General features: G+C 32.4%; 1 protein-coding gene and 2 non-coding genes across 5 annotated transcripts in view; 1 reads left to right on the top strand and 2 right to left on the bottom strand.

Annotated features, from left to right (window-relative positions):
- LOC128999870 (inactive rhomboid protein 1-like) overlaps positions 1 to 17707 on the bottom strand; it is a 301906-nt gene that overhangs the window by 150002 nt on the left and 134197 nt on the right. The gene's annotated exons all lie outside the window — the stretch shown is intronic.
- Trnaf-gaa (transfer RNA phenylalanine (anticodon GAA)) lies at positions 11827 to 11899 on the top strand. The gene has a single exon. It is a non-coding gene; the product is annotated as a tRNA-Phe (tRNA).
- On the bottom strand, positions 15775 to 15847 carry Trnaf-gaa (transfer RNA phenylalanine (anticodon GAA)). The gene has a single exon. It is a non-coding gene; the product is annotated as a tRNA-Phe (tRNA).

Below are 17707 nucleotides of genomic sequence, written 5' to 3'. Positions count from 1 at the left end.
TGCTATGAAAAAACACTATCATGTCATCATTTGCGTTTAGTGCGGTTTATCTTTGTGTTGTATATGTTAACATATAAATATCCCTAATATCTAGAGTAATTGAAATGTACATCTAGTTCACTTTGAACGTGAAATTATTGCTAACTTGCTTAACGAATCATTAATACTTCATTATCATTTCAGATGGTGACGCCACCTATGTGAGTATTTTAACCCAAATTTTACGAGTGAAAGATGGGTGTAGAATGGAATGAGATGCCCTTTTACTGAATAAGACCACCTGTTTCATTAATCAGGAACATTCATTAGAAGCCCAATGATCAATCAATGACAGCTGGATCGAACCATCAAATCAGACCAAGAACCTTTTATATACCTCGGCATTATGTACAATGTTGTATGGATACTTGAATTTATCTGATAAGAAAAAAGGGTTATTCCGAACCAAATCTCCGAAAATACTTGGCTGTTTTCTTGGTGCGGACTTGAAACAGCCTTAGGTTAGGTTTTGAACCACATGGTTGCAGCATACTTTGGTGGATTTAAACTTCATGGATGTTTCTGGCATTACTTTAAATACCACGATCAAAGATTTTGATCTTAACTGTACCACGCACAGCAATAAACCTTTTAAAACAACAAAAATCATCTTAACTGCAACTTAAAATATTGAATTACCGATTTCAAGGTTGGTTTAAAAAAAGTTGAGTTCAGAAATCTGATTTAGTTTCGTGTCCAACCTGTACATACACTGTCTACCTAGAGTTTATACAAGTAGCTACGGCTCGATATATCTCGGCGCAAACAACATCTGACATGCCACAGCGACATTGGTGCTTAGAGGTTAAAATTGGGTTACGTGCTTTTAGAGCTATTTTTAGCGTAATAAGGAGACGCAAGGGAAATAAAGTTTTTATCTTTTGCGAAGAAGATAAATTGATTAGTTAAGAGTCCAAAATGTTTACAATTTACGGTCCTTCTTAACTGATTCAACATATTACGACACAAATACGTAATAATATCAAGAATTATATCAGTACAATAATTATTCGTATGGTTAAGATAATATGATATTTCGCGTTAGTTTGGGTTTACAAAATAAAACTAAATGCTTCCAAACTTTTCTAAATTCAACAAGTTGGATTAACGTTTGCGTGATGATAAATTGGTCAATTTTTAACACTTGGGTATTAAGCTGATAGAGAAAATGATATTCTTCAATACCTTTCTGCAATAAACATATCGTAAATAAAGTTTATTTGAGGACTATAATTTTTGTTAATGAGTAATATTTTTCCATATAGGCCTAACACAAAAATTATTTCCGCTTTTCAGAAAACAACTTCTCAGAGTTTGAGCTGAGTTAAATGAAATAACAACAGTAATAATACCAATATTTAAACTTTTTAATACTATCAATGATTATGGACATTGCTAATATGCCTTTTATTTATCCTGTCATTAAATCCAAACTGTTTGGCGCGAGATCAATCTGGTACGACTGACTAAATCAATATCGATTATTTCATCTCGAATATTTCTGAGTAAATTTACAATGTCCTCCTCACTCTTCACAACTCCAAAGAACATGCAATAGTTAAAAAAATAGTTTTTTCTTGTTGGTAGTTGATAAAATAACCTAAAGATAAAGAAAATCCGTCAAAGCATTCAAATATTCCCAGATAACAGTTTACAGTTAATTACCTTAATAAGTAACACTATTTTTAGCAGACTCTTTAAGATTAAAAACTTATAACAACATATGTTTGATATATGATATTGCTAAACAGGGGTTTTCTAACGGAAATGATATCATCCATACAGACCAGCAAATCAGCTGATTAAAAAACAATTGATTAAACCTTTTGTGGCGCTAAGATAACACACAATGTCACGAAGATAACATATATCTTTACAAGAGGTTATCGCCAAGTAATTTGACATTGCTAGAAAAGTAATAGATTAACTATTTCATTGTTACAGTTTGAATGCCGTAGTATTTAATCTACAGGTCAGTTATTCTTTGTCTTATTTTCAACAAATCATTGTCATAAAGAAAAAAATAATCGTATTCGGCTAAAAATTGCATTTCTTAAGTAGATAAGAAGAGCATTCGAACATTTGCATGAGAAAATATAATACTAAATAGAAGATATTTATAAACTATATTTATTTACGTACATCAAAACTGTAGCAAATATTATAGCAATTTTCGTTATATTACTTCTAGTTCAATTTAGTGACAAGCAAGTTACAAGCTGCATTGTAATCCTGCCTATGCAATATTCATCAAACTATATTTATATATTATCTTTTATTATCCATAAAATTAGAAAACAAAGTGATCTCTTTAGTCAACCGAAACTACTTTTGTGTTTTGATACGTTCTCATTAAACAATACTTTCTTTCAAAGATTTTTAACTTGTTATTTCACAAAGAACAAAATTGTTTAAAAAACGGTCTATTTATAAACTATAAACGCACAGTATAATAAGCCCCAAAAAGAGAAAAAAACTTTTTCAGAAACATTATCAGCACTGCTTGCGAAATTGAATATAGAATATTTACTCATTTAAACTGGCTTTGATTTCACTTTTTTTTTTTTTTTTGATATATATGCATTTTTTAAACACGTACCTTTTTTAACAATTACAGAAAACTATTCTAGGAAAAAAATTACTTCGGAAAATAAACTTACAATATCTAGCCATTATTGATTTATAAAATATGCCATTGGTAGTACATTAGTAGCGTATTGTACTGTTAAGTTATATTTAAAATTAGCTTAAAATAAGCGGAAATAAAAAGAGCCCTCCTCGCCTAAATTATTTTATCATATACCCATTCCTAATCTATTTATGGGACATCAGGTAGCGGCTCTACCAATCATTACCATTTGTCACCAACATGACTTGAATCCGTGAACCTCAAGAACAGAGGTCCTGTCCAATAGTATCTAGTTTCCATGAAAAATGTATTAAAATTATTAGCACCATAGGAAACGGTGTTGTTTGAATTGTTCTCTGCATACGGTATGAGTATGAGCACGCTACTGCAAACCTGAACTTCCAATAATATTGTAACGTAACAACAAAGTAAAAACTTTGTAAAATTAACCCTTCAAATAACATTATGGCTGTGTTGCTAACATTAGCGTCTCGTACTTCGGTACGGGACGGACGGGTTAAATTCAAGGCTAAATTCAAAAGTGTAATGGGTTTGGACCGCTTTCCTAAGTGTTAAATGTAACTTTGACTTTAATTAAAAATTCCAGTGACGCGGAAAAGAAAAATATACATTTACCGCTGTCTACGCTTACCCTACAGGAAATTCAAATAACACAGGTTTTATGTTTTACAATAGGACGTGTACTTGTATCATAGATGAAGTATTTATTCTATGTTTGTAGTATCCAAAGTCAACGCTGTATAACCTAGTTTCTCCAGGATCTTAACGACCATAACACTACCGTAGCCTTGGGATTTCCCGATCAGTAACCGAGCAACCAATACCGTGACCTTGACCTGTCTGCCTGCTCAGTTGGCAACACCGGCAACACGCTGCATTGTTGGGTGAAGATTATCGTACTGCCTCAAATTATGGTACCAGCTGTGTGATTATGGTGATATTTGTTGAATTATCGTGCTAAATGTTTGGTATCCATCCTAAAACAGCGTTTGGATGTTTAACATATATTTCTTCTTATTTATTATTCCCTATTGTTTCACCAATTTGAACTCTGTTAAACAAAACACATCCAATTGTTAACTATAAATTGTCCTCCGGTGTTGTTATTTTAATTTTAACCACACACTGAAAAACTCATCATTAGAGAAAATTATAATATGACATGAAAACTACACCAGACATTAATTTAATCTGTCAGTGTACAAAAGGATTATAAGAGGCGTCAATGTGACAAATCATTATTAAAATGTTTCGTCGATATCAATTATGTCCTAAAATAGAAATATTTCCTTATAAATTAAACTCATTTCGTTATACATAGCACTAAAAATAGTAAAAATTCGTGTACCAAACTAATTTCAAGCCCTTAGCGCCAATAGTGTCATAGCATGTCTGCTATCGTTTAGCTATAGGTTGTCGTTGCTGCCTGTACACTTTGTACTGTGTATATACAACTTGGGGTAGGCGGTGTTCCGGTGTTCGTGTACGTACAAGTTATGTGTCACGAAACTGAATCTAGATTGTTGCAAAACTTGTTAAACTTTGAAACTGCCATCTAGATAGTGTAGAGAGTAATTAGCTGAAGTGCTCATGACGCACGATGCTGTACTAGTTCTGCAGTTTATCCGCTGATACTTTGAGAATAAAGCAGACAATCTAAAATTTAAAGTCTCATTTAAAAAATTGACTAATAGAATGACCACAAATTTGAATAATAGTGTTTTGTGCTAACTAGATGTTTAAAACAAGCAATTTATAGCAGGATATCCGTGTCTACACAGATCTGAACTCTGAACAGCCAGAAATTCAAGTGAGGACGGGACGGACCATGAATCAGTGATGACTGCGGACTGTATTTGCACTAAAACTACGAGTCATTTTCAACGATTACACTTTCGCGAGCATTGCCCAGCTCGACAAACATCCCAGGCGCCCACCTAAGTAGCACTATAGTCTGTATGATGAAACCTGACCAGGAGACAAACAAGCCAATGGTTTGAGGATCGGGCCTGTCCCAGGTACATAAGGCCCGCCGCACATTAGAGCGAGGCGAGGAGCAGGATAGGTGCAGCCTAGGTGCAGGCGGGAGCGAGGACTTTTTCGTGTCACCGCACATTGAAGCGAGGCGGGACAGAGGTTTCCTAGCTTTGGTCCTACTGTCGCGAGTAGAGGAAGATTCATTGGACCTTTACTGATTCTGGTTGTGAGTTTAATAATTTAGTTTGACTCTATTCACTATCCGAAAAACGTAAAAAATGTTTTTGGAAACGTGATTACATGAAAAAAGAATAAGCCATGGAGAGTATGTTTTAACCACGAATACTAGTAATCTCGTTTTAACTACTGAACTGCCAAAACGGTCTTTTAGAGAATATTTTCATGTGAAAGGTTTGAAAGACAGGTTCAATCATACATACTATAGCCACAGAAAAAAGCGCTGACACATCCACTCTTTCCAAGTCTACATTCTCTTTAAATCTGTGCTATGGCTTAGATTTGTGAGCTACTTCTGTGTATCTATTATTTGGATTTGGTCTATAAATAGACCAATTTTTCAATGGTTAAATTTGTTGATTACATCTTCAACTATATTATTTTGTCACGCCTAACTTGAATCACCCAATACTCGATTGCAAATGGTACCAAATGAAGTAAGAAACTAAACCACGTTCAAAAATAAGCAAACCCAACACAGGGAACACTGATAAACGTAATCAAGTACTAAGTAGGTCTAATCTACAATATATAGTAATAAAGAAGTAATCTAAATACGTAAAAAAGCTTGTAGTTGAACCATTAAAATAATATTACTCATAAACATCACCGAGACGCAAATGAATACTTTTTTCATTAGATATTGTTTATAATAAATAATTTAAAACCAACACAGCTAGTGTAGACGAGTGTTTTGGTGAAAACCCAAAAATAGTAATGTAGTTCAGATGATAAACAGTAATTTGCAAATCTTGAAAACATATGTTGACATGAGATAAGTTATCTGACAAAACCCAAAACGGAGCTTCGGCCACGAAATTAGTTGGCTTATCTGTTATCAGTGGGCTTGGTGATAATGTTATCGAAAGGTTACAAATCGCCCAACTTGTTCCTATATAGACAGCGATGCAATCATTATGATTAAACGCCGGTAAATTTGTGGGACTGTTTAGCGAAATTAAATTACTATGTGGTTGTAAAACAGAAAATGCCGTTTTAATAATTATTGCAGAAATTCGTCATTTCACATTCAAAGCCAAGCCAGCACACAATAAGGGTGGACGTTTTCAGCTGATTTTGAACACCTCCAACCGACATTCATATCGTGATGATTGATATTACAGTATTCGTCACCACTATGTCCACAATGCGATGGTATCCAAACTGATTACTCAGCAGTTTGTTCATATTGATTACAGCGTATTTCGTAATAGTTTGAACTGTATAGCCTACTAAATACTGCAAAACATTTCTTGCTAGTACATGTTTATTGTGAATATTACTAACTTAATATTTAAGATAGAGTATAAGCTTTGGCTATTAGTCAATGGTATAGGGTAATCCAGTATAATGCAATGATTGAAAAGGTAATGGTTGAGTATACTGCGTAAGTTGAATTATTTGTAGATACATTTGTTCGGTATTTTAGTTACATTTCTGTACGTACTTCACTGTTATAAAAAATATAAAGATATTTGTTCAAGCTAATTTTTATTCTCTTGAATTAGGCCCTAAATCAAGATTAAAGGGCACACAGTGAAATCTACACTAAAATCGTAGAAAATAATATAAACTTAAATATACGGAGAACGGACATCCAAACATTTGCTCACAATATGACGAGAAGTGGGATTTCAGTTTTAAAGTCAATTGCACTGTTTTAACCATAGTCTTTGCAATTTTTCCGAATGTGTGTGTGTTATTTAAACAATGCTTTCGGTAGTGTTGCTACGTGAGTAAACCGATAGCACAGAAAACCCGTTTTACTGTTTTGGTAAGCCTGGGGCCTAATATTACGTCACTATGTGGGTTGGGCCTAAATGTATTTAGGCTGAAACTTAGTCAATACCTTCCGAACTCGAAATTTAACTTTGTAAATATGTTTGACAAAAGGATTTCAATTTGTATAAAACGGTTTTGAAAATGACAAAACTTTCTATAAACTTTATGTCATTCAAGGGCGTGAAACTTAACGAAGAAAACTGAGAAAATTATGTTATCTTGGTTGTCATAACGGTTTTTCAGTTTATACTTCATTGTTGTTAGATGCCTGCTAGGTTACATGATTTTAGTTTCTGTACATTATAATACAATAGATCTACAATTTAAAAGCAAAATTTTCCCTGAACATTCAAGTCCAGGTCGACTGTCAGTTAAGTTCTAGTTCATTTTGACTACCAATTCCCTCCCGTGAAGTAGTAATTCAACTTTAATGTATCAAAATAAAATTAGGAGTATTTTACGAAATAGAGTCAGTGAACTGATTCAATAGACTTGCAACTGCTTATGTACACTTATTATCTTTCACTATTTTGAAAATTAACACACGGTAATTTTAAGCGACAACAATGACTAGCTTTCTCTATTTGGTTTGAAGCGCTAATAACTCCGGTCCAAAGGACCACTGGCGGTGTTAGCAATGTTAGCATACATTACATCACTGGACCACATGTAAACAAACATGTTAGGTCAAACCAGTGGTGCCAACCTTGCTACTGGAATAAAGTAAAATTTACCTATCAAAATCTTTACCGGTGCCTAAGACTTGTCTGTAAAGGGAAAAGATTCGGATTTGTCTAATTTCGGATGTGTTTAAATAAAAAAAAAGAGAAATTGGGGTTGGATATCCCTGGTTACTTACTGCCGCATCTGTTTCGTGGTTTCGTTATTGTATTAAAATGTTAGCAATATGTTTGACTGAGTTATAATAAGTATAAATATGTTTTCTTCAACTAATGATGTTACTCCATGATTGGGAAACCAAACAAACCTTTAAAAAACAACTGTGTGCTGATTCAACGATTGTCAAATATGGTCCAAATTGTAACTAGTGCGCTAATTTCATCACATAATATAGTACTAAGTAGTACTAAGAAGTAAAATAATACAATCCATATAGCCTACTGTATGTGTTCAAAGTTGTTTTCTTTTATAACTAATTATCCCATAGGCCAGTACTATGGTAAGAAGAGCTTTTTCTACTACTCAGTAACAGTATTGAGGGATCATACTAGATAATGCAGATTTACAATATTAATTGCTTCATTGTGACATTTAATTCCTTGAATAATATTTGGAATAAAGAAAACCCAAGAGTAGAGTCACATTTGAAGCCCCGTATTATAGTTTAATTACGACAAGTAGGCCTAAGTATTTTATGTCAAATTGAAACCTTAATTGATGGGATACCTATAACTATAAAGTTAGGTTTGACCAAAATTGGAATTTCATTTATCATAGTCCATAACAATATCTTCATAATTTCCTAGCTTGAAACAAATTTATGAGTGACTGATGAGCAAATATTTAAATTGGAGTGATTTAAAGGTAAGTTTCTGTAAGGTGGTCTGTGATTGCAAAATCTGATTTGTTAAATTATGTGCGGAAAACTACTCAACATTAACTAATAACAGTGTTTGTTGAGCTGTTAAGATTTATTTCTTGGCATCCATAACGGAAATAGTATATTACGTTACTAGTCCTGAAAATAAGTGTTTACGGGATTACCATACGAGTTTTCTGGACTAAATCCTTGCGTGGGAAGTTCGTCAAAATAGTGTAGTGTAGCGTAAAATTACTTATTTCCACATGAATTGAAACATATTGAAATTGATAACATTAAACCAAACCTTAGCATTGTATTTCGTCAAAATCCAAAAACCACAATTCTATTAACTCTTACAAATTGAGGCAGTATTTGAAGTACAAAATTAAACAAAACCCCAAAACTCGTAACAGGAAACAAAACTTGACAGTTCCATTAGCTTAGCTGACAATAGCCTAGGGCAATATTATCACACTCTCACCTGTATAGGTTAGGACAGTTCACCTGACTTTGAAATAACAAAACAGTGGCGAAATGAATGAATCCCAAGTATAAATAACACTTAACAAACTAGAAAATCGACCAATACACAATATTTACCTGGCAAAACAACGTGTTAATTCGTAAATCAGGTGTATTCCAAGATAATCACATCACAAGACACAATCACAACACAGCAGACAGATCACAACACTCTAGCAATGACCGCGACAGACAGGTGTACCAACAGGTCTACTGATATCACGAAATATCCCTGTCTAGCGCGGCAGACGCTGACACGGGCAATCACACTTCTATTAACGCGGGCAGCGGGAAATGAGAAGGGAATTTTATCAGTGTTATCTGTTTTCCTGTAGCGGCGTTTGTATGTTATAATTCGCTTGTGTCACAAGAAAGAAAATATGTAATTAAATATTACTAAGTTTAGTATTCGTTCTCTATTATTGCATTAAAATATTGGCATTTTAGGAGCTTCATTTTTTAAACAACAATATACATTTACTGTATAAGAAACATCACATAGAAGTTTTATGGAAACAGGTTGTTTCTGTAATCGCCCCTCCAACACAATTGTTATAAATTGATATATTAGACAATTCTTTTTTCAGGTTAAAATGTTACTATCTCTTCAAATCTTGTTTAGCATAAGGTTGTTTCAGGTTGGGTTGGTTTAGTTTAGGCTATAACCAAGACAACTCAAAATTAAGCAGTAGTGAATAAACAAAAAAGGTCCTCTGACTTAAATAGAATTTTTTATATACTGCAAAACACCCAATTTATTCTGTCCTAAATTCTTTAGCAAGAAGTGTACTTAGAGGGCAGATGATATTTTTTGTCAAACACGCTTATTAATATCTAAATTACTAAATTAAGTTTATACTTTATCACAATCCCGGCATAGTTGAATAATACAACAATTTTTTCCAAATAGGCCTACGTGAGGCGAGTATTGCTGTAAAACATAAATTTGTCAACGCACATTCTTTGAATAACTCTTTTACGACGGGGATTTCAATTTATTAATCATTTTTGTTACCTTTCAGCTGGTTTAAAGTAAAATTACATTTTATTGTATACATATAATTATTCAATCCTATAATTGTTTCCGTGTTCCTTTATAAATAAACCGCAATTCTGTTTTATATAAATTTTCATTGGGAGTTAGTTTGAATGTTCATGCTAAATAAAATATAATAGTTACTTATTTATTTAAGCACCGACACCAACTTGCTTAATTACTACCAATTATAAAGAGAACACCTAATAAGCAAATTTCAACAGAAAGAATTCAAACAAGAAAAGAAACTCTAAAAACAATTTCAAGCGATGAAAGCCAATTAGCATAACTTAATTAGTTGGAACAAAGAAATGAAAAGAAGACAATTAGGGAAACTCTCTGTTGTGTTAAGATATCTCGAGGAAATTATACTCCAACTTTACACATGTATGATTGTTGATTTAATAAATTTGTTCGTCTTGTTTGCTATTGCTAAGGAATACCTATTTGTCCCTAACCACCTATTTGTATGTATTTAAACAATGAATTGCAAAGAAAATAAATGTACTTTTTCATTTTTATGGTATAGCCTCTGGATCACTGATTTTTACAATAAAAGGTTTAAATTACCTGTATCCGTCAAGTGACCCTGGATTGTAGTTGGTTGACTACAGCTGATTCGTGTTCATAAACACATCTTCAGGTCAAATTACATTGATTTATTCCATAGAACGGTCGTCATTAGGTTAAAAGTTCACAAATTTATCTTACATGTACACGAACAATTAAACATTAAATATTGGCCAAAACACAAATACGAAAAACGTGTGATTAAAAAAAAAAAACATCGGACACTTGCGGCGCCGGTAGAGGGTAGGTCATGACTGCCAACTTAATTTTGTACTTAATTTTTTTACTTTTTTATTTTAAAAGTACATCTTTAATAGTTGGCCTACTTACAAATTATTGCAGGAATGTATTTACGTTCAATGAAAATAAACCACTATCACCCCTTTTGACAAGGAAAATTTTACGGAATGACGGAATCACAGTTTTCAATTTTACTAAGTTTAACAAGAGTTTAACTTTAAAATACAGTGCTTGATAACAAGACCCTCAATTATAAGTCAACATTGATAAGAATAGTGTCATTTTTAAATATCTTGAAATTTATTTTACCCCTACTTTAATGTTATTTTAAACCTCGATAAAAGTCAACTTTGATAACAAGTCTTATTTACTAATCCCAATTAGGGTCTTATTATCAAGGTTCTACTGTAATACCCATTTTCATCTAAAATGCGTTTATAAGATGGACCTAGCCTCAAACCATTAAAGATCCAAAATTAATCACTCAAATCAACCAATTCACACCGAGTTAGTAAGGCCTTGTCACATTTTACATTGTCATATTCCAGACCGGAAGTATACCTTATGACGTCATTTCCCTCGTCACACGCTTCCGGTTTCCGTGGCCAGCCTGAAATATTGCCAGTTTGTAAAAGGAAATTGAAATGCATAACTTTCAAAAGTCGCCTAGAGATAGTTTAGAAAGTGCAGCATTTCAATATGTTAACTAGTTCAATGTTGGAGTTTGCCATTGTTGTTGAGTTTTTAGGAGTGTGAAAATTCCAAAACACAAACGAAATTCAGTTTAGTTGGTTTTTACGTTTTTTTTTCCCATAAACCTACAGATTTAAATAATTTTGTGTGAATGTATTAATGTGAAAGCTTGCAAGAAGAAGAAAGTTATTCCAAGGCAATGAAAAGTTGCTTACCTAATAGTTAGTGGTTATCGGCTTGGACTTCGGTGCGGGTTCGATTCCAGGCAGATCCAAAACACTATGGTTTTAAACCATAAACGCGTTATTTGATTACACTGTTAAAATATCACCGGTATCGCCGTAAAGAAAAATCAAACTCACTCTAAGTTTATACTGTGTAATTTTTTTCTGAAAGTGAAATAGGTATAGGAAAATGGGTAATATAAATCAAAATCATGTAGAATGTTATATTCGTAGAATTTATTTTCGAACAAACCATTTTATATTAGTCTATGCTGGTAAAAATTTAAAATGTATAGAACACAATTGCCATAAGGCCGAAATAGCTCAGTTGGGAGAGCGTTAGACTGAAGATCTAAAGGTCCCTGGTTCGATCCCGGGTTTCGGCAGTATCATTTTACTCGAAAATGTGTTGTGATAATTTTTGAAAGCTGCCCATAATACAGCTTATAACACTTAGGACTAGTTACTCATCGCTAAATTAAAGCAATCAAAGTCGTGACCCTTAAACTTTCACAATGCAACATGATTCAGGGCGACAACTTTACTGTAACAAGTAATTTATTCTGTATCGCGGCACAGCTTCTTAGGCGCAACAGCACAATATCTTTTACACAATTACAAAACGCTGTTTTAAATTTTAAAAGTTAACGGTCCAAACTTATCTTGTTGCTTAGCGTTGAACTTTGTTGTTAATTTGTTAAATAGTATCATTAAATGTTCCTCCAATGGAAAATTATTTCTGTGTCCAAACACTATATCTTGCCTGGAATCTGATCAACGACCTTCAGTTCTGAAGTCGAGCGCTATAACCGGCTACCCAGACAAATAACATAAGATTTTCCGTTGTCACATTGGCTTTACCAGGATATTGTATACTGTTATGTAGCTCTTCATTAGTTGTAACAGTTACCTAATACAGCTATACGATTGACCTGGGCAGTTACATGCAATGCATACAATACATTAAAGTACTCTTTTGAAATGTAACACATTGCGTCTTGTTGTGGCAAAGATGTAACAGTTACATTGTGCCGTTATTCGTTGCAACTGTTGTGGGTTGGAACAATTGGTTCTTACAAATAATGCGATGCAGGTTGTCAGATGTAAATGGCTGTTACAACAACAAACCACCAACGCCATTAATGGACACTCTGTTAAGATTCTGTTGTAAAAGTTGGTTTACACAGTTAATGCAGTGCAGTCAGGATTTTGTTGCACTTCATAAGTTTCGTCAGACTTATATACTTACGATTTAAACACGAAAATATAACAAAATATAACGAATGATTCCTTTTGCTTGTGATTTACCAACGGCTAGATATTTTAAAAGGATTACCAAATGTGTGCACGAAAACACTTAACAACTATTGGATAAATTTCGTCTAACTGTATCAACTGATGTAAAAAACTATTATGACGTAATTGGTGGTTGCAAAAGGATTGACAACTGTGAGTGTATGAGTTTTAAATGAGACATTAACAACTATTAAATCGTAATTGCAAATGTGAAATGAACGTTGATAAATGTGCTACATGCATTAATGAAATAATATATTTCACCATTAAGATCTAGAGTGACTCTTTTCAACACGAGTTTCGGTTATAAAGTCAGGATTGGAATAAGCCATTTTGAAGATCTATATTTTGCATACTGCTCCATTTAATAAGGTTGACTGAATCTCAAAATGAAAAAAGCTATACTATTTGCCTTTACAAGTTAGCAATTTTTTTATCAGTCAACAGTTGATACCATTTAAAGACAGATAGGTTCAACATGTATCACATTTTATTTTATTTTCAAATTTTATTGCCCCAAAGTTTTGATTCAAGAATTTTTATATTTAATGAACCGCACAGTAGAACAAACACAAACAATATATTCATTAAAATAAATTGTACAAATCAGGAAAAATGCTTATCAATTAATCAGAAATAATTTACGACACATTTTATAGCCGATGTCCTTAATCCAGCGCGTATACTTCGTACCCACCTACATTATTCCTTTGTAGTAATTGTAAAAAAGTTACTTTAGCACCACAACACAAATATTGAACAAAATTATTTTGTCTACATCAAGAAAAAAAATATAATTCATTAAAATTGTCAATACTTACCTACTAGTTTCTGTTAATTAATGTAATGTATGCACTGTATGTTTGTTTTCCTCCACTGCCAATTTAGTTTATACAATTTTTACGCGGGTGTTATGGACGTATTCAACTCCATCGTGTATTGTTTGATAGGCCATAATGTTTTACGACCTCTGCTGACCTAGTACTTTCCTAAGCTACTTTTTATATCTCTGGACATTATTGACCAAGAAGTAAAATACAAATGAACTGAATACATTTTGCTAGAAAAAAAGTCTTGCGATGGTTAAAAATGATTTGTTTATTGTTTTTATATTCAGCACTATCTGCTCTACCCGTGCTATAATGGGACGAGAATGTGAAGAGAATATTGAGGTTGTTCAAAGGTTTATTGCGGACATTTTCCATCAAGATAGTAAAAAACAATACACAACGTTTCGGGATCTGGAATCTGATCCCGTCTTCAGGTGAAAAAAACCTAACTAACACATTACAACTAACATTACACAAACGCCCAACCTAAGTTGGAATACACTACAGAGGGTAGCAGTAAAAAAATATGCACTGTATGGCAGTCAAGTCATGATACAACATGTAAATAATAACCAATCACAAAACACTATAGTGCATAAAAGGTGTAGTGTGGACAGCTCATACAATGAAACACTAATAGAGCCGAATATTTAGATGAAAAAAATGCTGTATGGGATATTTACATATCCACTATTTAATTTCAAAACTATATTCAACTGTACAACTAATTTAGATAAAAGTGTTTCTGTTAACTTGTGAACATTAAAGCTATCTGGGACGATATACTGTATAAGTGGTGCTGATGCCCTATGAAAATACTGAAAATGTAAGATTTTATGTTCAAAAGATATCCTTACTTTGTGTGCCAGAATTTTATTAGAAAATACATTACTACTATTTGTACTAATAATAATAAAATATGTCAAAAATAATTCTCGAAAACTTATTATAAAACTAGGGCCAAAGCTGATACAGCAACTTGTAATTTTACTTATATCATAAAACATTGAAATATTTACTTGAAAACAATAGATTATTATTTAAATGGTATAAACCAGCTGTGTTAGATTTTAAAATCAAGTGAATGTCGATTATGCGGGTTAACATTGAAATGTGTAAATTTTAACATTACGAGTTCCCCAATTGTTGCCATGGGTACCAACAAATTTCTATTTTTAAAAGCCTTACTGCCGAAATTAAAAGGCCACGAGACAGAGCCCTAGGTAAATATCGTAATGGGAATAGTTTTAAAAAATCCTCGGAGGTATGACTGTATTTGGTGTAAATTTTAAGTTCATTCGGTTCAGTATCTTTTGCGTTTACTTCGTACAAAGAGAAGTATAAATATCTATATCTCTACCAACTATATGTACTAGGTACCAATGTTAATACAAATTATAAGTGTTATAACCATTTATATTTATTGAATTACTTATATTTAATTTCGTAAAATATTAAATGTCTAAATTTCTTAAGCTACTGTTTAAATTTAAACGAAATTCGATTTAGCACATATTAAAGGTGTTTTGTTGCTATAGTTTACTAAAACTTATGGTAAAGTGAAAATTAACTACTATGACCGTTTATGACATAAATTAGGTGCATATGCGTTTATAATACATAATTACTAACCATTTTTTTCTTTTGATTTTGTTTAATATTGACTGCCTACAATGTGGCTTTTGTTTTGTTCTTCTCTAATGAAAAAAGGTTTTAATCGTGACCAAAAAAACGACATGATAACCCAACGGTTGAGTCTTCGATAGTTAGCATGCTTAGTTAGTCAGTTAGCCAGAGCACTTTCACCAAATTGGTAATTTGGATTGCCACATCCTTTACTTAGGTGGGTAAAATGTCGTGACCAAAAAAACGACATGATAACCCAACGGTTGAGTCTTCGATAGTTAGCATGCTTAGTTAGTCAGTTAGCCAGAGCACTTTCACCAAATTGGTAATTTGGATTGCCACATCCTTTACTTAGGTGGGTAAAATGTCGTGACCAAAAAAACGACATGATAACCCAACGGTTGAGTCTTCGATAGTTAGCATGCTTAGTTAGTCAGTTAGCCAGAGCACTTTCACCAAATTGGTAATTTGGATTGCCACATCCTTTACTTAGGTGGGTAAAATGTGATTGCCGAAACCCGGGATCGAACCAGGGACCTTTAGATCTTCAGTCTAACGCTCTCCCAACTGAGCTATTTCGGCTGTTGGTACACAAGGGTCTTTGTTAACACACACTTCACAAAGTTAAGATAGTTATGGCCAAATGTGACAGTTTATATACTTGTGAATTTGAAATATATTTACTGTAATTGGAAAAGATAAGCCTTTTACAACAGGTCCAAAAAGGGTTAAGTTACACACAAAAAATATGGTTTTGAAATACCACCGCGTAATGAATAACGTATTATAAAGGATATTTTTTTATTACCTAGAATTATGTTGGATATCAATATTTACTTAAAATTAAAATTTCAACACGATAATAAAAAAAACCTCATTCAAAGAAAAATAATGGAAATTTATAACTCTTAAAATGAGGTATACTAAAATTATGTATTCATTGTATTGTATGCAAATTCTCAAAATATGTTAATCTTTAAAAAACACAAATTTTAATTAAACTAACAGTCTAACATTTTTAACAAATATTTTTTTATTGAATTTAGATTACAAACACCAACTGAGTATAATTTGTTTTTCCAAATATAAAAAAAAGTTTAAGCATACATTGTGTAAAATGAAGGTGATTAAAATAGTTAACACTATCTGCATTGTTCATGTAAAAAGTTTCCACCCAAGTGGGGAGTAAATAATAAAATGGCTGAAGTGACATAACTTTTTACACCGCAATATTTTACACCGGAAGTCATCTTTATGACGTCATTTCCTGTCTGCAAAACTACCAAACTCACCACTCATCTGAATAACTTGCGTTCGTGAATGTGACGAATATTTTAAGCAGTTTACCTCGAAATAAGGTTAAATTAACATGTTTTTAAATTACACTTTTTAACATAAAAAAATATATAACTAATTTATAATATACTCGTAATGCATTACGTACTTTATTTCAATAATTTATTGTTTATTTTATAATACTAGTGTTATATATGCTGAATTGGTTTAACTTACTGGTTTTATATCGCCAGCTGTTTTCAAATAATAATATTTGTATTAGAATGCTTATTAACCACACGTGTGTATTAATTTTAAAGAGAAAATGTTAACAAGAGTTTGTGAGTTGTGTGTTGTCTTTTGACTAAAGAAGATGTTAGTTAAAATGGTTCAAATAACATAATGTAATTACCTAATTTCACTGATTACTCATAATTTTTGTCAGTTAATTCGTAACAACTAGGATAGGACAGAAATGAATTAAATCTTCGGTAAATTTAATAGTTTTATAAATATTACTCTAAATAGACGAGTCCAATAGTATAGTATGAACGTGTACGTCCGCAATACAACCATTGTATGGAAATACAAAGTTGTACGTAAGAAGAAGAGGTATTATTTAAACAAGAATACAACGTTAGGAATTGCAATCCTATTAAATACAGAGAAGTAATTCATTACATTGACTGACGAAAAGTATTACTTTCTGAGTTATATCAGTTCATAAATAGCTCGAAGCTAAAAAAATTAGTAAACCCAAGTTGCAGTATGGAAAGTGTTAACTATGGTGAAGAAAACTAAATAATTGTTTTGGAAATATTTCAGTCGTTTCATTCAGATTTGTTTTGAAAAATATTATATTTCTTTGGGACTTGTGCGCCTGATTGGAATACAACCAAAATGTGCCATTGGCGTTTTTAATATTCGTCGCATTATGTATTTGTGCCTGAAAAAAATTACCATGATATTCTGGCATACAAATCTTTGTCGCTACAATCTTTTAAACAAGTTAGTTTGAATTAAATAAGATTTTGTTTATATTTAGGTTGTTATTGTTTCTAGTACTACAGTATTTAATTTATAGATTTTATTACATTTAAATACTAACCCCCATATATAATTGAGTATGGTGTTTGTGTTTACATTGGCATTGTATGGTAAGTGTAA

This window comes from Macrosteles quadrilineatus, unplaced genomic scaffold, assembly GCF_028750875.1.
Source record: "Macrosteles quadrilineatus isolate MER2022 unplaced genomic scaffold, UCM_ALF_1.0 Scaffold_8__2_contigs__length_117827958, whole genome shotgun sequence".
Classification (NCBI taxonomy): Eukaryota; Metazoa; Arthropoda; class Insecta; order Hemiptera; family Cicadellidae; genus Macrosteles; species Macrosteles quadrilineatus.
This window is presented reverse-complemented; position numbering and strand designations above follow the sequence as displayed.